The sequence below is a fragment of the Heterodontus francisci genome, chromosome 34 (genome assembly GCF_036365525.1).
Source record: "Heterodontus francisci isolate sHetFra1 chromosome 34, sHetFra1.hap1, whole genome shotgun sequence".
Taxonomy (NCBI): domain Eukaryota; kingdom Metazoa; phylum Chordata; class Chondrichthyes; order Heterodontiformes; family Heterodontidae; genus Heterodontus; species Heterodontus francisci.
Window position 1 is genome coordinate 2,207,868 of NC_090404.1, and position 25,192 is coordinate 2,233,059.

Genomic DNA, 25,192 nt, shown 5'->3' on the forward strand with positions numbered 1-25,192 from the left:
TCAGAGGGGGATTAACCCTCTCACTCCCAGTTACACACACCGGGCAGTCTGTTCCCGATCAGAGGGTGATTAACCCTCTCACTCCCAGTTACACACACCGGGCAGTCTGTTCCCCATCAGAGGGGGATTAACCCACTCACTCCCAGTTACACACACCGGGCAGTCTGTTCCCTATCAGAGGGGGATTAACCCACTCACTCCCAGTTACACGCACCGGGCAGTCTGTTCCCTATCAGAGGGGGATTAACCCTCTCACTCCCAGTTACACACACCGGGCGGTCTGTTCCCGATCAGAGGGGGATTAACCCACTCACTCCGAATTACACACACCGGGCAGTCTGTTCCCTATCAGAGGGGGATTAACCCACTCACTCCCAATTACACACACCGGGCAGTCTGTTCCCCATCAGAGGGTGATTAACCCTCTCACTCCCAGATACACACCGGGCAGTCTGTTCCCTATCAGAGGGGGATTAACCCACTCACTCCCAGTTACACGCACCGGGCAGACTGTTCCCTATCGGAGGGGATCAACCCACTCACTCCCAGTTACACACATCGGGCAGTCTGTTCCCTATCGGAGGGGATTAACCCACTCACTCCCAGTTACACACACCGGGCAGACTGTTCACTATCGGAGGGGATTAACCCTCTCACTCCCAGTTACACACACCGGGCAGTCTGTTCCCTATCGGAGGGGATTAACCCTCTCACTCCCAGTTACACACACCGGGCAGTCTGTTCCCTATTAGAGGGGGATTAACCCTCTCACTCCCAGTTACACACAACGGGCAGTCTGTTCCCTATCGGAGAGGGATTAACCCTCTCATTCCCAGTTACACACACCGGGCAGCATGTTCTCTATCGGAGGGGATTAACCCTCTCACTCCCAGTTACACACACCAGGCAGTCTGTTCCCTATCAGAGGGGGATTAACCCTCTGACTCCCAGTTACACACAACGGGCAGTCTGTTCCCTATCGGAGAGGATTAACCCTCTCACCCGCAGATGCACACACCGGGCAGTCTGTTCCCTATCAGAGAGGGAATAACCCTCTCACTCCCAGTGACACACACCGGGCAGTCTGTTCCCGATCAGAGGGGGATTAACCCACTCACTCCCAGTTACACACACCGGGCAGTCTGTTCCCTATCAGAGGGGGATTAACCCACTCACTCCCAATTACACACACCGGGCAGTCTGTTCCCTATCAGAGGAGGATTAACCCACTCACTCTCAATTACACACACCGGGCAGTCTGTTCCCTATCAGAGGAGGATTAACCCACTCACTCCCAATTACACACACCGGGCAGGCTGTTCCCCATCAGAGGGGGATTCACCCACTCACTCCCAGTTACACACACCGGGCAGTCCGTTCCCTATCAGAGGGGGATTAACCCTCTCACTCCCAGTTACACACACCGGGCAGTCTGTTCCCGATCAGAGGGTGATTAACCCTCTCACTCCCAGTTACACACACCGGGCAGTCTGTTCCCCATCAGAGGGGGATTAACCCACTCACTCCCAGTTACACACACCGGGCAGTCTGTTCCCTATCAGAGGGGGATTAACCCACTCACTCCCAGTTACACGCACCGGGCAGTCTGTTCCCTATCAGAGGGGGATTAACCCTCTCACTCCCAGTTACACACACCGGGCGGTCTGTTCCCGATCAGAGGGGGATTAACCCACTCACTCCGAATTACACACACCGGGCAGTCTGTTCCCTATCAGAGGGGGATTAACCCACTCACTCCCAATTACACACACCGGGCAGTCTGTTCCCCATCAGAGGGTGATTAACCCTCTCACTCCCAGATACACACCGGGCAGTCTGTTCCCTATCAGAGGGGGATTAACCCACTCACTCCCAGTTACACGCACCGGGCAGACTGTTCCCTATCGGAGGGGATCAACCCACTCACTCCCAGTTACACACATCGGGCAGTCTGTTCCCTATCGGAGGGGATTAACCCACTCACTCCCAGTTACACACACCGGGCAGACTGTTCACTATCGGAGGGGATTAACCCTCTCACTCCCAGTTACACAAACCGGGCAGTCTGTTCCCTATCAGAGGGGGATTAACCCACTCACTCCCAGTGACACACACCGGGCAGTCTGTTCCCCATCAGAGGGGGATTAACCCTCTCACTCCCAGTTCCACACACCGGACAGTCTGTTCCCTATCAGAGGGGGATTAACCCACTCACTCCCAGTTACACAAACCGGGCAGTCTGTTCCCTATCAGAGGGGGATTAACCCACTCACTCCCAGTGACACACACCGGGCAGTCTGTTCCCTATCAGAGGGGGATTAACCCTCTCATTCCCAGCTACACACTCTGGGCAGTCTGTTCCCTTTCGGAGGGAGATTAACCCTCTCACTCCCAGTTACACACACCGGGCAGTCTGTTCCCTATCGGAGGGAGATTAACCCTTTCACTCCCAGTTACACACACCGGGCAGTCTGTTCCCTATCGGAGGGGATTAACCCTCTCACTCCCAGTTACACACACCGGGCAGTCTGTTCCCTATCGGAGGGGATTAACCCACTCACTCCCAGTTACACACACCGGGCTGTCTGTTCCCTATCGGAGGGGATTAACCCACTCACTCCCAGTTACACACACCGGGCAGTCTGTTCCCTATCAGAGGGGGATTAACCCTCTCTCTCCCAGTTACACACACCGGGCAGTCTGTTCCCTCGCGGAGAGGGATTAACCCTCTCTCTCCCAGTTACACACACCGGGCAGTCTGTTCCCTTTCGGAGGGGGATTAACCCTCTCACTCCCAGTTACACACACCGGGCAGTCTGTTCCCTATCGGAGGGGGATTAACCCACTCACTCCCAGTTACACACACCGGGCAGTCTGTTCCCTATCGGAGGGGGATTAACCCTCTCACTCCCAGTTACACACACCGGGCAGTCTGTTCCCTATCAGAGGGGGATTAACCCTCTCACTCCCAGTTACACACACCGGGCAGTCTGTTCCCTAGCGGAGAGGGATTAACCCTCTCTCTCCCAGTTACACACACCAGGCAGTCTGTTCCCTCTCAGAGGCGGATTAACCCACTCACTCCCAGTTACACACACCGGACAGTCTGTTCCCTATCGGAGAGGGATTAAACCACTCACTCCCAATTACACACACCGGGCATCTGTTCCCTATCAGAGGGGGATTAACCCACTCACTCTCAGTTACACACACCGGGCAGTCTGTTCCCTATCAGAGGGGGATTAACCCACTCACTCCCAGTTACACACACCGGGCAGTCTGTTCCCTATCAGAGGGGGATTAACCCACTCACTCCCAGTTACACAAACCGGGCAGTCTGTTCCCTATCAGAGGGGGATTAACCCTCTCACTCCCAGTTACACACACCGGGCAGTCTGATCCCTATCAGAGGGGGATTAACCCACTCACTCCCAATTACACACACCGGGCAGTCTGTTCCCTAGCGGAGAGCGATTAACCCTCTCTCTCCCAGTTACACACACCGGGCCGTCAGTTCCCTCGCGGAGAGGGATTAACCCTCTCACTCCCAGTTACACACACTGGGCAGTCTGTTCCCTATCGGAGGGGGATTAACCCTCTCACTCCCAGTTACACACACCGGGCAGTCTGTTCCCTATCGGAGGGGGATTAACCCTCTCACTCCCAGTTACACACACCGGGCAGTCTGTTCCCTATCGGAGGGGGATTAACCCTCTCACTCCCAGTTACACACACCGGGCAGTCTGTTCCCTATCAGAGGGGGATTAACCCTCTCACTCCCAGTTACACACACCGGGCAGTCTGTTCCCTATCAGAGGGGGATTAACCCTCTCACTCCCAGTTACACACACCGGGCAGTCTGTTCCCTAGCGGAGAGGGATTAACCCTCTCTCTCCCAGTTACACACACCGGGCAGTCTGTTCCCTGTCAGAGGGGGATTAACCCACTCACTCACAGTTACAGACACCGGACAGTCTGTTCCCTATCGGAGAGGGATTAACCCACTCACTCCCAGTTACACACACCGGGCAGTCTGTTCCCTTTCAGAGGGGGATTAACCCACTCACTCCCAGTTACACACACCGGGCAGTCTGTTCCCTATCGGAGGGTGATTAACCCTCTCACTCCCAGTTACACACACCGGGCAGTCTGTTCCCTATCAGAGGGGGATTAACTCACTCACTCCCAGTTACACACACCGGGCAGTCTGTTCCCTATCAGAGGGGGATTAACCCACTCACTCCCAGTTACACACACCGGGCAGTCTGTTCCCTATCGGAGGGGGATTAACCCTCTCACTCCCAGTTACACACCCCGGGCAGTTTGTTCCCTAGCGGAGTGGGATTAACCCACTCACTCCCAGTTACACACACCGGGCAGTCTGTTCCCTATCAGAGGGGGATTAACCCACTCACTCCCAATTACACACACCAGGCAGTCTGTTCCCTGTCGGAGAGGGATTAACCCTCTCACCCGCAGTTACACACACCGGGCAGTCTGTTCCCTATCAGAGGGGGATTAACCCTCTGACTCCCAGTTACACACAACGGGCAGTCTGTTCCCTATCGGAGAGGATTAACCCTCTCACCCGCAGATGCACACACCGGGCAGTCTGTTCCCTATCAGAGAGGGAATAACCCTCTCACTCCCAGTTACACACAACGGACAGTCTGTTCCCTATCAGAGGGGGATTAACCCACTCACTCCCAGTTACACAAACCGGGCAGTCTGTTCCCTATCAGAGGGGGATTAACCCACTCACTCCCAGTGACACACACCGGGCAGTCTGTTCCCCATCAGAGGGGGATTAACCCTCTCACTCCCAGTTCCACACACCGGACAGTCTGTTCCCTATCAGAGGGGGATTAACCCACTCACTCCCAGTTACACAAACCGGGCAGTCTGTTCCCTATCAGAGGGGGATTAACCCACTCACTCCCAGTGACACACACCGGGCAGTCAGTTCCCTATCAGAGGGGGATTAACCCTCTCATTCCCAGCTACACACTCTGGGCAGTCTGTTCCCTTTCGGAGGGAGATTAACCCTCTCACTCCCAGTTACACACACCGGGCAGTCTGTTCCCTATCGGAGGGAGATTAACCCTTTCACTCCCAGTTACACACACCGGGCAGTCTGTTCCCTATCGGAGGGGATTAACCCTCTCACTCCCAGTTACACACACCGGGCAGTCTGTTCCCTATCGGAGGGGATTAACCCACTCACTCCCAGTTACACACACCGGGCTGTCTGTTCCCTATCGGAGGGGATTAACCCACTCACTCCCAGTTACACACACCGGGCAGTCTGTTCCCTATCAGAGGGGGATTACCCCTCTCACTCCCAGTTGCACACACCGGGCAGTCTGTTCCCTATCAGAGGGGGATTAACCCTCTCACTCCCAGTTCCACACACCGGGCAGTCTGTTCCCTAGCGGAGAGGGATTAACCCTCTCTCTCCCAGTTACACACACCGGGCAGTCTGTTCCCTCGCGGAGAGGGATTAACCCTCTCACTCCCAGTTACACACACCGGGCAGTCTGTTCCCTTTCGGAGGGGGATTAACCCTCTCACTCCCAGTTACACACACCGGGCAGTCTGTTCCCTATCGGAGGGGGATTAACCCACTCTCTCCCAGTTACACACACCGGGCAGTCTGTTCCCTATCGGAGGGGGATTAACCCTCTCACTCCCAGTTACACACACCGGGCAGTCTGTTCCCTATCAGAGGGGGATTAACCCTCTCACTCCCAGTTACACACACCGGGCAGTCTGTTCCCTATCAGAGGGGGATTAACCCTCTCTCTCCCAGTTACACACACCGGGCAGTCTGTTCCCTATCAGAGGCGGATTAACCCACTCACTCCCAGTTACACACACCAGGCAGTCTGTTCCCTATCAGAGGCGGATTAACCCACTCACTCCCAGTTACACACACCGGACAGTCTGTTCCCTATCGGAGAGGGATTAAACCACTCACTCCCAATTACACACACCGGGCATCTGTTCCCTATCAGAGGGGGATTAACCCTCTCACTCCCAGTTACACACACCGGGCAGTCTGATCCCTATCAGAGGGGGATTAACCCACTCACTCCCAATTACACACACCGGGCAGTCTGTTCCCTAGCGGAGAGCGATTAACCCTCTCTCTCCCAGTTACACACTCCAGGCAGTCTGTTCCCTATCGGAGGGGGATTAACCCACTCACTCCCAATTACACACACCGGGCAGTCTGTTCCCTAGCGGAGAGCGATTAACCCTCTCACTCCCAGTTACACACACCGGGCTGTCTGTTCCCTATCGGAGGGGATTAACCCTCTCACTCCCAGTTACACACACCGGGCAGACTGTTCACTATCGGAGGGGATTAACCCTCTCACTCCCAGTTACACACACCTGGCAGTCTGTTCCCTATCGGAGGGGATTAACCCTCTCACTCCCAGTTACACACACCAGGCAGTCTGTTCCCTATTAGAGGGGGATTAACCCTCTCACTCCCAGTTACACACAACGGGCAGTCTGTTCCCTATCGGAGAGGGATTAACCCTCTCATTCCCAGTTACACACACCGGGCAGCATGTTCCCTATCGGAGGGGATTAACCCTCTCCCTCCCAGTTACACACCCCGGGCAGTTTGTTCCCTATCAGAGGGGGATTAACCCTCTCACTCCCTGTTACACACACAGGGCAGTCTGTTCCCTATCGGAGGGGGATTAACCCACTCACTCCCAGTTACACACACCGGACAGTCTGTTCCCTATCGGAGAGGGATTAACCCACTCACTCCCAGTTACACACACCGGGCAGTCTGTTCCCGATCAGAGGGGGATTAACCCACTCACTCCCAGTTACACACACCGGGCAGTCTGTTCCCTATCAGAGGGGGATTAACCCACTCACTCCCAATTACACACACCGGGCAGTCTGTTCCCTATCAGAGGAGGATTAACCCACTCACTCTCAATTACACACACCGGGCAGTCTGTTCCCTATCAGAGGAGGATTAACCCACTCACTCCCAATTACACACACCGGGCAGGCTGTTCCCCATCAGAGGGGGATTCACCCACTCACTCCCAGTTACACACACCGGGCAGTCCGTTCCCTATCAGAGGGGGATTAACCCTCTCACTCCCAGTTACACACACCGGGCAGTCTGTTCCCGATCAGAGGGTGATTAACCCTCTCACTCCCAGTTACACACACCGGGCAGTCTGTTCCCCATCAGAGGGGGATTAACCCACTCACTCCCAGTTACACACACCGGGCAGTCTGTTCCCTATCAGAGGGGGATTAACCCACTCACTCCCAGTTACACGCACCGGGCAGTCTGTTCCCTATCAGAGGGGGATTAACCCTCTCACTCCCAGTTACACACACCGGGCGGTCTGTTCCCGATCAGAGGGGGATTAACCCACTCACTCCGAATTACACACACCGGGCAGTCTGTTCCCTATCAGAGGGGGATTAACCCACTCACTCCCAATTACACACACCGGGCAGTCTGTTCCCCATCAGAGGGTGATTAACCCTCTCACTCCCAGATACACACCGGGCAGTCTGTTCCCTATCAGAGGGGGATTAACCCACTCACTCCCAGTTACACGCACCGGGCAGACTGTTCCCTATCGGAGGGGATCAACCCACTCACTCCCAGTTACACACATCGGGCAGTCTGTTCCCTATCGGAGGGGATTAACCCACTCACTCCCAGTTACACACACCGGGCAGACTGTTCACTATCGGAGGGGATTAACCCTCTCACTCCCAGTTACACACACCGGGCAGTCTGTTCCCTATCGGAGGGGATTAACCCTCTCACTCCCAGTTACACACACCGGGCAGTCTGTTCCCTATTAGAGGGGGATTAACCCTCTCACTCCCAGTTACACACAACGGGCAGTCTGTTCCCTATCGGAGAGGGATTAACCCTCTCATTCCCAGTTACACACACCGGGCAGCATGTTCTCTATCGGAGGGGATTAACCCTCTCACTCCCAGTTACACACACCAGGCAGTCTGTTCCCTATCAGAGGGGGATTAACCCTCTGACTCCCAGTTACACACAACGGGCAGTCTGTTCCCTATCGGAGAGGATTAACCCTCTCACCCGCAGATGCACACACCGGGCAGTCTGTTCCCTATCAGAGAGGGAATAACCCTCTCACTCCCAGTGACACACACCGGGCAGTCTGTTCCCGATCAGAGGGGGATTAACCCACTCACTCCCAGTTACACACACCGGGCAGTCTGTTCCCTATCAGAGGGGGATTAACCCACTCACTCCCAATTACACACACCGGGCAGTCTGTTCCCTATCAGAGGAGGATTAACCCACTCACTCTCAATTACACACACCGGGCAGTCTGTTCCCTATCAGAGGAGGATTAACCCACTCACTCCCAATTACACACACCGGGCAGGCTGTTCCCCATCAGAGGGGGATTCACCCACTCACTCCCAGTTACACACACCGGGCAGTCCGTTCCCTATCAGAGGGGGATTAACCCTCTCACTCCCAGTTACACACACCGGGCAGTCTGTTCCCGATCAGAGGGTGATTAACCCTCTCACTCCCAGTTACACACACCGGGCAGTCTGTTCCCCATCAGAGGGGGATTAACCCACTCACTCCCAGTTACACACACCGGGCAGTCTGTTCCCTATCAGAGGGGGATTAACCCACTCACTCCCAGTTACACGCACCGGGCAGTCTGTTCCCTATCAGAGGGGGATTAACCCTCTCACTCCCAGTTACACACACCGGGCGGTCTGTTCCCGATCAGAGGGGGATTAACCCACTCACTCCGAATTACACACACCGGGCAGTCTGTTCCCTATCAGAGGGGGATTAACCCACTCACTCCCAATTACACACACCGGGCAGTCTGTTCCCCATCAGAGGGTGATTAACCCTCTCACTCCCAGATACACACCGGGCAGTCTGTTCCCTATCAGAGGGGGATTAACCCACTCACTCCCAGTTACACGCACCGGGCAGACTGTTCCCTATCGGAGGGGATCAACCCACTCACTCCCAGTTACACACATCGGGCAGTCTGTTCCCTATCGGAGGGGATTAACCCACTCACTCCCAGTTACACACACCGGGCAGACTGTTCACTATCGGAGGGGATTAACCCTCTCACTCCCAGTTACACACACCGGGCAGTCTGTTCCCTATCGGAGGGGATTAACCCTCTCACTCCCAGTTACACACACCGGGCAGTCTGTTCCCTATTAGAGGGGGATTAACCCTCTCACTCCCAGTTACACACAACGGGCAGTCTGTTCCCTATCGGTGAGGGATTAACCCTCTCATTCCCAGTTACACACACCGGGCAGCATGTTCTCTATCGGAGGGGATTAACCCTCTCACTCCCAGTTACACACACCAGGCAGTCTGTTCCCTATCAGAGGGGGATTAACCCTCTGACTCCCAGTTACACACAACGGGCAGTCTGTTCCCTATCGGAGAGGATTAACCCTCTCACCCGCAGATGCACACACCGGGCAGTCTGTTCCCTATCAGAGAGGGAATAACCCTCTCACTCCCAGTGACACACACCGGGCAGTCTGTTCCCCATCAGAGGGGGATTAACCCTCTCACTCCCAGTTCCACACACCGGACAGTCTGTTCCCTATCAGAGGGGGATTAACCCACTCACTCCCAGTTACACAAACCGGGCAGTCTGTTCCCTATCAGAGGGGGATTAACCCACTCACTCCCAGTGACACACACCGGGCAGTCTGTTCCCTATCAGAGGGGGATTAACCCTCTCATTCCCAGCTACACACTCTGGGCAGTCTGTTCCCTTTCGGAGGGAGATTAACCCTCTCACTCCCAGTTACACACACCGGGCAGTCTGTTCCCTATCAGAGGGGGATTAACCCTCTCATTCCCAGCTACACACTCTGGGCAGTCTGTTCCCTTTCGGAGGGAGATTAACCCTCTCACTCCCAGTTACACACATCGGGCAGTCTGTTCCCTATCGGAGGGAGATTAACCCTTTCACTCCCAGTTACACACACCGGGCAGTCTGTTCCCTATCGGAGGGGATTAACCCTCTCACTCCCAGTTACACACACCGGGCAGTCTGTTCCCTATCGGAGGGGATTAACCCACTCACTCCCAGTTACACACACCGGGCAGTCTGTTCCCTATCAGAGGGGGATTAACCCACTCACTCCCGGTTACACACACCGGGCAGTCTGTTCCCTCGCGGAGAGGGATTAACCCTCTCACTCCCAGTTACACACACCGGGCAGTCTGTTCCCTTTCGGAGGGAGATTAACCCTCTCACTCCCAGTTACACACATCGGGCAGTCTGTTCCCTATCGGAGGGAGATTAACCCTTTCACTCCCAGTTACACACACCGGGCAGTCTGTTCCCTATCGGAGGGGATTAACCCACTCACTCCCAGTTACACACACCGGGCAGTCTGTTCCCTATCAGAGGGGGATTAACCCTCTCACTCCCAGTTCCACACACCGGGCAGTCTGTTCCCTAGCGGAGAGGGATTAACCCTCTCTCTCCCAGTTACACACACCGGGCAGTCTGTTCCCTCGCGGAGATGGATTAACCCTCTCACTCCCAGTTACACACACCGGGCAGTCTGTTCCCTATCAGAGGGGGATTAACCCTCTCACTCCCAGTTACACACACCGGGCAGTCTGTTCCCTATCGGAGGGGGATTAACCCTCTCACTCCCAGTTACACACACCGGGCAGTCTGTTCCCTATCAGAGGGGGATTAACCCACTCACTCCCAGTTACACACACCGGGCAGTCTGTTCCCTATCGGAGGGGGATTAACCCTCTCACTCCCAGTTACACACACCGGGCAGTCTGTTCCCTATCAGAGGGGGATTAACCCTCTCACTCCCAGTTACACACACCGGGCAGTCTGTTCCCTAGCGGAGAGGGATTAACCCTCTCTCTCCCAGTTACACACACCAGGCAGTCTGTTCCCTATCAGAGGCGGATTAACCCACTCACTCCCAGTTACACACACCGGACAGTCTGTTCCCTATCGGAGAGGGATTAAACCACTCACTCCCAATTACACACACCGGGCATCTGTTCCCTATCAGAGGGGGATTAACCCACTCACTCTCAGTTACACACACCGGGCAGTCTGTTCCCTATCAGAGGGGGATTAACCCACTCACTCCCAGTTACACACACCGGGCAGTCTGTTCCCTATCAGAGGGGGATTAACCCACTCACTCCCAGTTACACACACCGGGCAGTCTGTTCCCTATCAGAGGGGGATTAACCCTCTCACTCCCAGTTACACACACCGGGCAGTCTGATCCCTATCAGAGGGGGATTAACCCACTCACTCCCAATTACACACACCGGGCAGTCTGTTCCCTAGCGGAGAGCGATTAACCCTCTCTCTCCCAGTTACACACACCGGGCCGTCAGTTCCCTCGCGGAGAGGGATTAACCCTCTCACTCCCAGTTACACACACTGGGCAGTCTGTTCCCTATCGGAGGGGGATTAACCCTCTCACTCCCAGTTACACACACCGGGCAGTCTGTTCCCTATCGGAGGGGGATTAACCCTCTCACTCCCAGTTACACACACCGGGCAGTCTGTTCCCTATCGGAGGGGGATTAACCCTCTCACTCCCAGTTACACATACCGGGCAGTCTGTTCCCTATCAGAGGGGGATTAACCCTCTCACTCCCAGTTACACACACCGGGCAGTCTGTTCGCTATCGGAGGTGGATTAACCCTCTCACTCCCAGTGACACACACCGGGCAGTCTGTTCCCTAGCGGAGAGGGATTAACCCTCTCTCTCCCAGTTACACACACCGGGCAGTCTGTTCCCTGTCAGAGGGGGATTAACCCACTCACTCACAGTTACAGACACCGGACAGTCTGTTCCCTATCGGAGAGGGATTAACCCACTCACTCCCAGTTACACACACCGGGCAGTCTGTTCCCTATCAGAGGGGGATTAACCCACTCACTCCCAATTACACACACCGTGCAGTCTGTTCCCTATCGGAGGGGGATTAACCCTCTCACTCCCAGTTACACACCCCGGGCAGTTTGTTCCCTAGCGGAGTGGGATTAACCCACTCACTCCCAGTTACACACACCGGGCAGTCTGTTCCCTATCAGAGGGGGATTAACCCACTCACTCCCAATTACACACACCGGGCAGTCTGTTCCCTATCAGAGGGGGATTAACCCTCTCACTCCCAGTTACACACCCCGGGCAGTTTGTTCCCTAGCGGAGAGGGATTAACCCTCTCTCTCCCAGTTACACACTCCAGGCAGTCTGTTCCCTATCGGAGGGGGATTAACCCTCTCACTCCCTGTTACACACACAGGGCAGTCTGTTCCCTATCGGAGGGGGATTAACTTACTCACTCCCAGTTACACACACCGGACAGTCTGTTCCCTATCGGAGAGGAATTAACCCACTCACTCCCAGTTACACACACCGGGCAGTCTGTTCCCGATCAGAGGGGGATTAACCCACTCACTCCCAGTTACACACACCGGGCAGTCTGTTCCCCATCAGAGGGGGATTCACCCACTCACTCCCAGTTACACACACCGGGCAGTCCGTTCCCTATCAGAGGGGGATTAACCCTCTCACTCCCAGTTACACACACCGGGCAGTCTGTTCCCGATCAGAGGGGGATTAAGCCACTCACTCTCAATTACACACACCGGGCAGTCTGTTCCCTATCAGAGGAGGATTAACCCACTCACTCCCAATTACACACACCGGGCAGGCTGTTCCCCATCAGAGGGGGATTCACCCACTCACTCCCAGTTACACACACCGGGCAGTCCGTTCCCTATCAGAGGGGGATTAACCCTCTCACTCCCAGTTACACACACCGGGCAGTCTGTTCCCGATCAGAGGGGGATTAACCCACTCACTCCCAATTACACACACCGGGCAGTCTGTTCCCTATCAGAGGGGGATTAACCCACTCACTCCCAATTACACACACCGGGCAGTCTGTTCCCCATCAGAGGGTGATTAACCCTCTCACTCCCAGTTACACACACCGGGCAGTCTGTTCCCCATCAGAGGGGGATTAACCCACTCACTCCCAGTTACACACACCGGGCAGTCTGTTCCCTATCAGAGGGGGATTAACCCACTCACTCCCAATTACACACACCGGGCGGTCTGTTCCCGATCAGAGGGGGATTAACCCTCTCACTCCCAGTTACACACACCGGGCGGTCTGTTCCCGATCAGAGGGGGATTAACCCACTCACTCCGAATTACACACACCGGGCAGTCTGTTCCCTATCAGAGGGGGATTAACCCACTCACTCCCAATTACACACACCGGGCAGTCTGTTCCCCATCAGAGGGTGATTAACCCTCTCACTCCCAGATACACACCGGGCAGTCTGTTCCCTATCAGAGGGGGATTAACCCACTCACTCCCAGTTACACGCACCGGGCAGACTGTTCCCTATCGGAGGGGATTAACCCACTCACTCCCAGTTACACACATCGGGCAGTCTGTTCCCTATCGGAGGGGATTAACCCACTCACTCCCAGTTACACACACCGGGCAGACTGTTCACTATCGGAGGGGATTAACCCTCTCACTCCCAGTTACACACACCGGGCAGTCTGTTCCCAATCGGAGGGGATTAACCCTCTCACTCCCAGTTACACACACCGGGCAGTCTGTTCCCTATTTGAGGGGGATTAACCCTCTCACTCCCAGTTACACACAACGGGCAGTCTGTTCCCTATCGGAGAGGGATTAACCCTCTCATTCCCAGTTACACACACCGGGCAGCATGTTCTCTATCGGAGGGGATTAACCCTCTCACTCCCAGTTACACACACCAGGCAGTCTGTTCCCTGTCGGAGAGGGATTAACCCTCTCACCCGCAGTTACACACACCGGGCAGTCTGTTCCCTATCAGAGGGGGATTAACCCTCTGACTCCCAGTTACACACAACGGGCAGTCTGTTCCCTATCGGAGAGGATTAACCCTCTCACCCGCAGATGCACACACCGGGCAGTCTGTTCCCTATCAGAGAGGGAATAACCCTCTCACTCCCAGTTACACACAACGGACAGTCTGTTCCCTATCAGAGGGGGATTAACCCATTCACTCCCAGTTACACAAACCGGGCAGTCTGTTCCCTATCAGAAGGGGGATTAACCCACTCACTCCCAGTGACACACACCGGGCAGTCTGTTCCCCATCAGAGGGGGATTAACCCTCTCACTCCCAGTTCCACACACCGGACAGTCTGTTCCCTATCAGAGGGGGATTAACCCACTCACTCCCAGTTACACAAACCGGGCAGTCTGTTCCCTATCAGAGGGGGATTAACCCACTCACTCCCAGTGACACACACCGGGCAGTCTGTTCCCTATCAGAGGGGGATTAACCCTCTCATTCCCAGCTACACACTCTGGGCAGTCTGTTCCCTTTCGGAGGGAGATTAACCCTCTCACTCCCAGTTACACACACCGGGCAGTCTGTTCCCTATCGGAGGGAGATTAACCCTTTCACTCCCAGTTACACACACCGGGCAGTCTGTTCCCTATCGGAGGGGATTAACCCTCTCACTCCCAGTTACACACACCGGGCAGTCTGTTCCCTATCGGAGGGGATTAACCCACTCACTCCCAGTTACACACACCGGGCTGTCTGTTCCCTATCGGAGGGGATTAACCCACTCACTCCCAGTTACACACACCGGGCAGACTGTTCACTATCGGAGGGGATTAACCCTCTCACTCCCAGTTACACACACCGGGCAGTCTGTTCCCTATCGGAGGGGATTAACCCTCTCACTCCCAGTTACACACACCAGGCAGTCTGTTCCCTATTAGAGGGGGATTAACCCTCTCACTCCCAGTTACACACAACGGGCAGTCTGTTCCCTATCGGAGAGGGATTAACCCTCTCATTCCCAGTTACACACACCGGGCAGCATGTTCCCTATCGGAGGGGATTAACCCTCTCCCTCCCAGTTACACACACCGGGCAGTCTGTTCCCTATCGGAGGGGGATTAACCCTCTCACTCCCTGTTACACACACAGGGCAGTCTGTTCCCTATCGGAGGGGGATTAACCCACTCACTCCCAGTTACACACACCGGACAGTCTGTTCCCTATCGGAGAGGGATTAACCCACTCACTCCCAGTTACACACACCGGGCAGTCTGTTCCCGATCAGAGGGGGATTAACCCACTCACTCCCAGTTACACACACCGGGCAGTCTGTTCCCTATCAGAGGGGGATTAACCCACTCACTCCCAATTACACACACCGGGCAGTCTGTTCCCTATCAGAGGAGGATTAACCCACTCACTCTCAATTACACACACCGGGCAGTCTGTTCCCTATCAGAGGAGGATTAACCCACTCACTCCCAATTACACACACCGGGCCGGCTGTTCCCCATCAGAGGGGGATTCACCCACTCACTCCCAGTTACACACACCGGGCAGTCCGTTCCCTATCAGAGGGGGATTAACCCTCTCACTCCCAGTTACACACACCGGGCAGTCTGTTCCCGATCAGAGGGTGATTAACCCTCTCACTCCCAGTTACACACACCGGGCAGTCTGTTCCCCATCAGAGGGGGATTAACCCACTCACTCCCAGTTACACACACCGGGCAGTCTGTTCCCTATCAGAGGGGGATTAACCCACTCACTCCCAGTTACACGCACCGGGCAGTCTGTTCCCTATCAGAGGGGGATTAACCCTCTCACTCCCAGTTACACACACCGGGCGGTCTGTTCCCGATCAGAGGGGGATTAACCCACTCACTCCGAATTACACACACCGGGCAGTCTGTTCCCTATCAGAGGGGGATTAACCCACTCACTCCCAATTACACACACCGGGCAGTCTGTTCCCCATCAGAGGGTGATTAACCCTCTCACTCCCAGATACACACCGGGCAGTCTGTTCCCTATCAGAGGGGGATTAACCCACTCACTCCCAGTTACACGCACCGGGCAGACTGTTCCCTATCGGAGGGGATTAACCCACTCACTCCCAGTTACACACATCGGGCAGTCTGTTCCCTATCGGAGGGGATTAACCCACTCACTCCCAGTTACACACACCGGGCAGACTGTTCACTATCGGAGGGGATTAACCCTCTCACTCCCAGTTACACACACCGGGCAGTCTGTTCCCTATCGGAGGGGATTAACCCTCTCACTCCCAGTTACACACACCGGGCAGTCTGTTCCCTATTAGAGGGGGATTAACCCTCTCACTCCCAGTTACACACAACGGGCAGTCTGTTCCCTATCGGAGAGGGATTAACCCTCTCATTCCCAGTTACACACACCGGGCAGCATGTTCTCTATCGGAGGGGATTAACCCTCTCACTCCCAGTTACACACACCAGGCAGTCTGTTCCCTATCGGAGAGGGATTAACCCTCTCACTCCCAGTTACACACACCAGGCAGTCTGTTCCCTATCGGAGAGGGATTAACCCTCTCATTCCCAGTTACACACACCGGGCAGCATGTTCTCTATCGGAGGGGATTAACCCTCTCACTCCCAGTTACACACACCAGGCAGTCTGTTCCCTATCGGAGAGGATTAACCCTCTCACCCGCAGATGCACACACCGGGCAGTCTGTTCCCTATCAGAGAGGGAATAACCCTCTCACTCCCAGTTACACACAACGGACAGTCTGTTCCCTATCAGAGGGGGATTAACCCACTCACTCCCAGTTACACAAACCGGGCAGTCTGTTCCCTATCAGAGGGGGATTAACCCACTTACTCCCAGTGACACACACCGGGCAGTCTGTTCCCCATCAGAGGGGGATTAACCCTCTCACTCCCAGTTCCACACACCGGACAGTCTGTTCCCTATCAGAGGGGGATTAACCCACTCACTCCCAGTTACACAAACCGGGCAGTCTGTTCCCTATCAGAGGGGGATTAACCCACTCACTCCCAGTGACACCGGGCAGTCTGTTCCCTATCAGAGGGGGATTAACCCTCTCATTCCCAGCTACACACTCTGGGCAGTCTGTTCCCTTTCGGAGGGAGATTAACCCTCTCACTCCCAGTTACGCACACCGGGCAGTCTGTTCCCTATCGGAGGGAGATTAACCCTCTCACTCCCAGTTACACACACCGGGCAGTCTGTTCCCTATCGGAGGGGGATTAACCCTCTCACTCCCAGTTACACACACCGGGCAGTCTGTTCCCTATCGGAGGGGATTAACCCACTCACTCCCAGTTACACACACCGGGCTGTCTGTTCCCTATCGGAGGGGATTAACCCACTCACTCCCAGTTACACACACCGGGCAGACTGTTCACTATCGGAGGGGATTAACCCTCTCACTCCCAGTTACACACACCGGGCAGTCTGTTCCCTATCGGAGGGGATTAACCCTCTCACTCCCAGTTACACACACCAGGCAGTCTGTTCCCTATTAGAGGGGGATTAACCCTCTCCCTCCCAGTTACACACACCGGGCAGTCTGTTCCCTGTCGGAGAGGGATTAACCCTCTCACTCCCAGTGACACACACCGGGCAGTCTGTTCCCTATAAGAGGGGATTAACCCTCTCACCCGCAGTTGCAAACACCGGGCAGTCTGTTCCCTATCGGAGAGGGAATAACCCTCTCACTCCCAGTTACACACACCGGGCAGTCTGTTCCCTATCAGAGGGGGATTAACCCTCTCACCCGCAGTTGCAAACACCGGGCAGTCTGTTCCCTATCGGAGAGGGAATAACCCTCTCACTCCCAGTTACACACACCGGGCAGTCTGTTCCCTATCGGAGAGGATTAACCCTCTCACTCCCAGTTACACACACCGGGCAGTCTGTTCCCTATCGGAGAGGATTAACCCTCTCACTCCCAGTTACACACACCGGGCAGTCTGTTCCCTATCAGAGGGGGATTAACCCTCTCACCCGCAGATGCACACACCGGGCAGTCTGTTCCCTATCAGAGAGGGAATAACCCTCTCACTCCCAGTTACACACAACGGACAGTCTGTTCCCTATCAGAGGGGGATTAACCCACTCACTCCCAGTTACACAAACCGGGCAGTCTGTTCCCTATCAGAGGGGGATTAACCCACTTACTCCCAGTGACACACACCGGGCAGTCTGTTCCCCATCAGAGGGGGATTAACCCTCTCACTCCCAGTTCCACACACCGGACAGTCTGTTCCCTATCAGAGGGGGATTAACCCACTCACTCCCAGTTACACAAACCGGGCAGTCTGTTCCCTATCAGAGGGGGATTAACCCACTCACTCCCAGTGACACCGGGCAGTCTGTTCCCTATCAGAGGGGGATTAACCCTCTCATTCCCAGCTACACACTCTGGGCAGTCTGTTCCCTTTCGGAGGGAGATTAACCCTCTCACTCCCAGTTACGCACACCGGGCAGTCTGTTCCCTATCGGAGGGAGATTAACCCTCTCACTCCCAGTTACACACACCGGGCAGTCTGTTCCCTATCGGAGGGGGATTAACCCTCTCACTCCCAGTTACACACACCGGGCAGTCTGTTCCCTATCGGAGGGGGATTAACCCTCTCACTCCCAGTTACACACACCGGGCAGTCTGTTCCCTATCGGAGGGGATTAACCCACTCACTCCCAGTTACACACACCGGGCAGACTGTTCACTATCGGAGGGGATTAACCCTCTCACTCCCAGTTACACACACCGGGCAGTCTGTTCCGTATCGGAGGGGATTAACCCTCTCACTCCCAGTTACACACACCGGGCAGTCTGTTCCCTATTAGAGGGGGATTAACCCTCTCACTCCCAGTTACACACACCGGGCAGTCTGTTCCCTATCGGAGGGAGATTAACCCTCTCACTCCCAGTTACACACACCGGGCAGTCTGTTCCCTATCGGAGGGGGATTAACCCTCTCACTCCCAGTTACACACACCGGGCAGTCTGTTCCCTATCGGAGGGGATTAACCCACTCACTCCCAGTTACACACACCGGGCAGACTGTTCACTATCGGAGGGGATTAACCCTCTCACTCCCAGTTACACACACCGGGCAGTCTGTTCCCTATCGGAGGGGATTAACCCTCTCACTCCCAGTTACACACACCGGGCAGTCTGTACCCTATTAGAGGGGGATTAACCCTCTCACTCCCAGTTACACACACCGGGCAGTCTGTTCCCTATCGGAGGGGATTAACCCTCTCACTCCCAGTTACACACACCGGGCAGTCTGTTCCCTATTAGAGGGGGATTAACCCTCTCACTCCCAGTTACACACAACGGGCAGTCTGTTCCCTATTAGAGGGGGATTAACCCTCTCACTCCCAGTTACACACAACGGGCAGTCTGTTCCCTATCGGAGGGGGATTAACCCTCTCACCCGCAGTTGCAAACACCGGGCAGTCTGTTCCCTATCGGAGAGGGAATAACCCTCTCACTCCCAGTTACACACACCGGGCAGTCTGTTCCCTATCAGAGGGGGATTAACCCTCTCACCCGCAGTTGCAAACACCGGGCAGTCTGTTCCCTATCGGAGAGGGAATAACCCTCTCACTCCCAGTTACACACACCGGGCAGTCTGTTCCCTATCAGAGGGGGATTAACCCTCTCACCCGCAGTTGCAAACACCGGGCAGTCTGTTCCCTATCGGAGAGGGAATAACCCTCTCACTCCCAGTTACACACACCGGGCAGTCTGTTCCCTGTCGGAGAGGGACTAACCCTCTCACCCGCAGTTACACACACCGGGCAGTCTCTTCTCAATCGGAGAGGGAATAACCCTCTCACCCGCAGTTACACACACCGGGCAGTCTCTTCTCTATCGGAGAGGGAATAACCCTCTCACTCCCAGTTACACACACCGGGCAGTCTGTTCCCTGTCGGAGAGGGACTAACCCTCTCACCCGCAGTTGCACACACCGGGCAGTCTCTTCTCTATCGGAGAGGGAATAACCCTCTCACTCCCAGTTACACACACCGGGCAGTCTGTTCCCTATCAGAGGGGGATTAACCTTCTCACTCCCAGTTACACACACCGGGCAGTCTGTTCCCTAATCGGAGAGGGACTAACCCTCTCACTCCTAGTTGCACACACCGGGCAGACTGTTCCCGATCGGAGGAGGATTAACCCTCTCACTCCCAGTTACACACACCGGGCAGTCTGTTCCCTATCAGAGGGGGATTAACCCTCTCACTCCCAGTTACACAGACCGGGCAGTCTGTTCCATATCGGAGAGGATTAACCCTCTCACTCCCAGTTACACACACCGGGCAGTCTGTTCCCTAGCGGAGAGGGATTAACCCTCTCTCTCCCAGTTACACACACCGGGCAGTCTGTTCCCTATCAGAGGGGGATTACCCCTCTCACTCCCAGTTGCACACACCGGGCAGTCTGTTCCCTATCAGAGGGGGATTACCCCTCTCACTCCCAGTTGCACACACCGGGCAGTCTGTTCCCTATCAGAGGGGGATTAACCCTCTCACCCGCAGTTGCACACACCGGGCAGTCTGTTCCCTATCGGAGAGGGAATAACCCTCTCACTCCCAGTTACACACACCGGGCAGTCTGTTCCATATCGGAGAGGATTAACCCTCTCACTCCCAGTTACACACACCGGGCAGTCTGTTCCCTATCGGAGAGGGAATAACCCTCTCACTCCCAGTTACACACACCGGGCAGTCTGTTCCCTATCAGAGGGGGATTAACCCTCTCACTCCCAGTTACACACACTGGGCAGTCTGTTCCCTATCGGAGAGGATTAATCCTCTCACCCGCAGTTACACACACCGGGCAGTCTGTTCCCTGTCGGAGAGGGATTAACCCTCTCACCCGCAGTTACACACACCGGGCAGTCTGTTCCCTATCAGAGGGGGATTAACCCTCTCACTCCCAGTTACACACACCGGGCAGTCTGTTCCCTATCAGAGGGGGATTAACCCTCTCACTCCCAGTTACACACACCTGGCAGTCTGTTCCCTATCGGAGAGGATTAATCCTCTCACCCGCAGTTACACACACCGGGCAGTCTGTTCCCTATCAGAGGGGGATTAACCCTCTCACTCCCAGTTACACACACCGGGCAGTCTGTTCCCTATCAGAGGGGGATTAACCCTCTCACTCCCAGTTACACACACCTGGCAGTCTGTTCCCTATCGGAGAGGATTAATCCTCTCACCCGCAGTTACACACACCGGGCAGTCTGTTCCCTAATCGGAGAGGGACTAACCCTCTCACTCCTAGTTGCACACACCGGGCAGACTGTTCCCGATCGGAGGAGGATTAACCCTCTCACTCCCAGTTACACACACCGGGCAGTCTGTTCCCTATCAGAGGGGGATTAACCCTCTCACTCCCAGTTACACAGACCGGGCAGTCTGTTCCATATCGGAGAGGATTAACCCTCTCACTCCCAGTTACACACAACGGGCAGTCTGTTCCATCGCGGAGAGGGATTAACCCTCTCTCTCCCAGTTACACACACCGGGCAGTCTGTTCCCTATCGGAGGGGGATTAACCCTCTCACTCCCAGTTACACACACCGGGCAGTCTGTTCCCTATCAGAGGGGGATTACCCCTCTCACTCCCAGTTGCACACACCGGGCAGTCAGTTCCATATCGGAGAGGATTAACCCTCTCACTCCCAGTTACACACACCGGGCAGTCCGTTCCCTATCGGAGGGGGATTAACCCTCTCACTCCCAGATACACACACCGGGCAGTCTGTTCCCTATCGGAGGGGGATTAACCCTCTCACTCCCAGTTACACACACCGGGCAGTCTGTTCGCTATCAGAGGGGGATTAACCCTCTCACTCCCAGTTACACACACCGGGCAGTCTGTTCCCTAGCGGAGAGGGATTAACCCTCTCTCTCCCAGTTACACCCACCAGGCAGTCTGTTCCCTATCAGAGGCGGATTAACCCACTCACTCCCAGTTACACACACCGGACAGTCTGTTCCCTATCGGAGAGGGATTAACCCACTCACTCCCAATTACACACACCGGGCATCTGTTCCCTATCAGAGGGGGATTAACCCACTCACTCTCAGTTACACACACCGGGCAGTCTGTTCCCTATCAGAGGGGGATTAACCCACTCACTCCCAGTTACACACACCGGGCAGTCTGTTCCCTATCAGAGGGGGATTAACCCACTCACTCCCAGTTACACACACCGGGCAGTCTGTTCCCTATCAGAGGGGGATTAACCCACTCACTCCCATTTACACACACCGGGCAGTCTGTTCCCTATCAGAGGGGGATTAACCCACTCACTCCCAGTTACACACACCGGGCAGTCTGTTCCCTAGCGGAGAGCGATTAACCCTCTCTCTCCCAGTTACTCACACCGGGCAGTCAGTTCCCTCGCGGAGAGGGATTAACCCTCTCACTCCCAGTTACACACACCGGGCAGTCTGTTCCCTATCGGAGGGGGATTAACCCTCTCACTCCCAGTTACACACACCGGGCAGTCTGTTCCCTATCGGAGGGGGATTAACCCTCTCACTCCCAGTTACACACACCGGGCAGTCTGTTCCCTATCGGAGGGGGATTAACCCTCTCACCCGCAGTTGCACACACCGGGCAGTCTGTTCCCTATCGGAGAGGGAATAACCCTCTCACTCCCAGTTACACACACCGGGCAGTCTGTTCCCTATCAGAGGGGGATTAACCCTCTCACTCCCAGTTCCACACACCTGGCAGTCTGTTCCCTATCGGAGAGGATTAATCCTCTCACCCGCAGTTACACACACCGGGCAGTCTGTTCCCTAATCGGAGAGGGACTAACCCTCTCACTCCTAGTTGCACACACCGGGCAGACTGTTCCCGATCGGAGGAGGATTAACCCTCTCACTCCCAGTTCCACACACCGGGCAGTCTGTTCCCTATCAGAGGGGGATTAACCCTCTCACTCCCAGTTCCACACACCTGGCAGTCTGTTCCATATCGGAGAGGATTAACCCTCTCACTCCCAGTTACACACAACGGGCAGTCTGTTCCATCGCGGAGAGGGATTAACCCTCTCTCTCCCAGTTACACACACCGGGCAGTCTGTTCCCTATCAGAGGGGGATTAACCCTCTCACTCCCAGTTACACACAACGGGCAGTCTGTTCCCTATCAGAGAGGGAGTAACCCTCTCACTCCCAGTTACACACACCGGGCAGTCTGTTCCCGATCGGAGAGGATTAACCCTCTCACTCCCAGTTACACACACCGGGCAGTCTGTTCCCTATCAGAGGGGGATTAACCCTCTCACTCCCAGTTACACACACCGGGCAGTCTGTTCCATATCGGAGAGGATTAACCCTCTCACTCCCAGTTACACACAACGGGCAGTCTGTTCCATCGCGGAGAGGGATTAACCCTCTCTCTCCCAGTTACACACACCGGGCAGTCTGTTCCCTATCGGAGGGGGATTAACCCTCTCACTCCCAGTTACACACACCGGGCAGTCTGTTCCCTATCAGAGGGGGATTACCCCTCTCACTCCCAGTTGCACACACCGGGCAGTCAGTTCCATATCGGAGAGGATTAACCCTCTCACTCCCAGTTACACACACCGGGCAGTCCGTTCCCTATCGGAGGGGGATTAACCCTCTCACTCCCAGTTACACACACCGGGCAGTCTGTTCCCTAGCGGAGAGGGATTAACCCTCTCTCTCCCAGTCACACACCAGGCAGTCTGTTCCCTATCGGAGGGGGATTAACCCTCTCACTCCCAGTTACACACACCGGGCAGTCTGTTCCCTATCGGAGAGGGAATAACCCTCTCACTCCCAGTTACACACACCGGGCAGTCTGTTCCCTATCAGAGGGGGATTAACCCTCTCACTCCCAGTTACACACACCTGGCAGTCTGTTCCCTATCGGAGAGGATTAATCCTCTCACCCGCAGTTACACACACCGGGCAGTCTGTTCCCTAATCGGAGAGGGACTAACCCTCTCACTCCTAGTTGCACACACCGGGCAGTCTGTTCCCGATCGGAGGAGGATTAACCCTCTCACTCCCAGTTACACACACCGGGCAGTCTGTTCCCGATCAGAGGGGGATTAACCCTCTCACTCCCAGTTACACAGACCGGGCAGTCTGTTCCATATCGGAGAGGATTAACCCTCTCACTCCCAGTTACACACAACGGGCAGTCTGTTCCATCGCGGAGAGGGATTAACCCTCTCTCTCCCAGTTACACACAACGGGCAGTCTGTTCCATCGCGGAGAGGGATTAACCCTCTCTCTCCCAGTTACACACACCGGGCAGTCTGTTCCCTATCGGAGGGGGATTAACCCTCTCACTCCCAGTTACACACACCGGGCAGTCTGTTCCCTCTCAGAGGGGGATTACCCCTCTCACTCCCAGTTGCACACACCGGGCAGTCAGTTCCATATCGGAGAGGATTAACCCTCTCACTCCCAGTTACACACAACGGGCAGTCCGTTCCCTATCGGAGCGGATTAGCCCTCTCACTCCCAGTTACACACAACGGGCAGTCTGTTCCCTATCGGAGGGGGATTAACCCTCTCACTCCCAGTTACACACACCGGGCAGTCTGTTCCCTATCAGAGGGGGATTAACCCTCTCACTCCCAGTTACACACACCCGGCAGTCTGTTCCCTTGCGGAGAGGGATTAACCCTCTCTCTCCCAGTTACACACACCAGGCAGTCTGTTCCCTATCAGAGGCGGATTAACCCACTCACTCCCAGTTACACACACCGGACAGTCTGTTCCCTATCGGAGAGGGATTAACCCACTCACTCCCAATTACACACACCGGGCATCTGTTCCCTATCAGAGGGGGATTAACCCACTCACTCTCAGTTACACACACCGGGCAGTCTGTTCCCTATCAGAGGGGGATTAACCCACTCACTCCCAGTTACACACACCGGGCAGTCTGTTCCCTATCAGAGGGGGATTAACCCACTCACTCCCAGTTACACACACCGGGCAGTCTGTTCCCTATCAGAGGGGGATTAACCCACTCACTCCCAATTACACACACCGGGCAGTCTGTTCCCTATCAGAGGGGGATTAACCCACTCACTCCCAGTTACACACACCGGGCAGTCTGTTCCCTAGCGGAGAGCGATTAACCCTCTCTCTCCCAGTTACTCACACCGGGCAGTCTGTTCCCTATCGGAGGGGGATTAACCCTCTCACTCCCAGTTACACACACCGGGCAGTCTGTTCCCTATCGGAGTGGG